Here is a 2,584-nt window from a genome sequence, read left to right as displayed (position 1 = left end):
GAAATAGTCTGTGGAAGGCAGCCACCTCCAATGCACCTGGGGACACCCAGAGTGGTCCCTTCTCTAGTAGTCTCAGCACAACAGTAAGGGAGCCTGGAGGGAGGCTTTGCCCACCTTTCTCTGTATTATGCCAGAGTTGTGGGTCAGCACTTACCTGGAGACCCTGCTTCATCCTGGAGGGGATTTCCAGAGGAAACCTCCATCCTACTAGAACTGTCCCAGTAGAAAGACAAGCAGGCTTCCTTCCCATTTGCCACCTTCTGCAGAAGTCACAATCTTTCTCACCACCCTGTCCCTCTGGGAGACCCAGCCTTGGAGGACGGGAGGATTAGCAACACTTCCACTCTGAAGAGCTTGTCAAAGGACAGGATTCATCAGCCCCTTTCTCCTCTCCCAACAGCCCAGACTCTGCTGCGGCCACCACGGTCAAGCTATGACCGCTAGGGTACCCAGGTTTTGCAAGGAAGAAAAACAGTTCCTGTCAGTACTGGTTTCCTTTCCTGGGTTCAAGCACCCCAAATAAAACTCAGGCTCCCCTGTTGCTTGGCCTTGGGAGAGCAGAGTAACCCTACCTGCTCCCCTAGTAGTGCCCAACCTGGAGTCTTTTTTGTTTCCATGGCAGAGTACAGAGACACAGCTGGAAAACAGGGACAATTAGCCAGCGGCTGGCAGCCTGGGCCATAAAAACTCAGGAAGTAGCCACCACAGGGCTGAGGGGAATGGCTGTCCCTAATAAAGCGATTGTTTCAAAGAAATGCCAGAATGCAGGCATTCTAAAGACACAGGCTGAGCCTGGGTCTGGGCCTGGGCTTCCAGAGCTTAAGCCTGGGAGGGGACTTGAAGGGATGGAAGAAGTATTGAGTCTCAGGAAGAGGAGGAAGACACTCCTAAGATCAAAAGTCTGCAGTGCCCACTACTTAACCTCCCACCTCTGGCCACCCCGTAGGGACTGGGAACACCCCTTTCTGCTCTTGCCTTCTGTAGTAGGGCTTGATATTTATTTCCAGGTGTGATTCTTGCAAAGAGAGATGGCACTCTTGTTGTTCCTGCTCAGTGCCCACCCAGGAGGGTTTAAGGAGGAGTAACAAGGATCCCTGGCCTCTTGAGGGACAGCTCTTGAATATCCAGCCACCCCCAGTTTTAACCTTCTTTACAACATACAAAGGGTAGGAAGAAGGCAGGTTCCCACAGGTGTAGATTCGTGATGCAGGGGTCCAAGGAGATAAAGGGCCCTGGAAAGTACCCCAGGGAGGACTCCTACCCAGAGAAGCCCCTTGACAAGAGAACCCACGATCCACGAGAGAAGGGCTCCGTGAAGGAGTGCTACCAATACCTTGAGTTCCAGGCACCATTGGCAAGAGCAAAGTAGAGTTGCCTAGCTTGGGCCTGGGGGTTTGTAACCTCCCTTCTGAAGTGGCAGCCCCAACATCACCAAGTTGCCTAGTGCAATCAGGTGACTTTCTCCCACCCCAAAGGCTGTAGGGCAGTTCAGGTCCCCATGCCTCCCCTTGCTTTTCACGAGCAGTAACTAATACTGACAGCAGATGGCCTCTTCATTCCCTGGGATGAAAAAACAGATTTCTGCAGAGAGGGTTTTACATTATAAAGGAGAAAGTGCTCTTTTAAACTAGTTGAATGTTTTCAAAGATTGACCTATTTTATTATTTTATGGGGGTTTTTTGTCTGTATGTATGTCTGTGCATCATTCATGTGTCTGGTGCCCGACGAAGTAAAATGAGGGTGTCAGATCCGCAAGGGCTGTGAGCCACCAGATGGGTAGTGGGAATTGAACACGGGCCCTCTAAAGAGCAGCCAGTGCTTTCTGGGTGAGACATCTCTTGGGCTCCCGGAGAAAGGGTTTTTAAAACATAGGCATGATGTAAGACAACAGTAACTGGGTAGGTGTTGACAGAAACATGTTCCTTGATTTTTCAACTCTTAAATACTTTTAATAAAAGTACAAGTATAATCGGTTGACATTTCAAACTGAATACACCGTGTAACTAGTGCTCAAGGGTAAAAATTTACTGAGGTCCTAAGCATCTCTTCGGACCCCACCAATTACTCCCTTCCAAGGTAAGTCATAGCCAAACATATCGTGGCTTTGTAGAGGTGTTCGGTTCTTTAAAGTAATATTTTTTTGGTTTTTCGAGACAGTAATATTTTTAAAATAAATTGTTTTAACTGAACTCAGATCCTAAGTGTAAGACGAATTCGAGGGCGCAGCCTGGAGCTAGAACCATCTTTTATCTTTGGCAAGGAAATAAAAGTAGTGCTGACGGTTGTTTGGGACGTCAGTCAGTTTCATTCTGATTCTGGGAGTGGGAAGGAATGGCCCTGGTCTTAGATCTACAGGTCACCTCCTCGGTTGGTCAGAAATGTCCTCAAAGCAATGGCTTTTGGCTTCTTTTTTCTCTTTGGGAACAAGAATTTCTTGACTGCCTCCTCCCTGCGAATGCATGAACAAGACTGCTCCTGTCTCTAAACCCAGATTCCAACCATCCAACCAAAAGATCTCTCTCTTCTCTCTCTCTCTCTCCTCTCTCTCTCTCTCTCTCTCTCTCTCTCTCTCTCTCTCTCTCTC

Source organism: Alexandromys fortis, unplaced genomic scaffold (genome assembly GCF_014885135.2).
Source record: "Alexandromys fortis isolate MF-2015 unplaced genomic scaffold, M_Fortis_MF-2015_v1.1 scaffold_118, whole genome shotgun sequence".
In the NCBI taxonomy this organism is placed as follows: Eukaryota; Metazoa; Chordata; class Mammalia; order Rodentia; family Cricetidae; genus Alexandromys; species Alexandromys fortis.
This window is presented reverse-complemented; position numbering follows the sequence as displayed.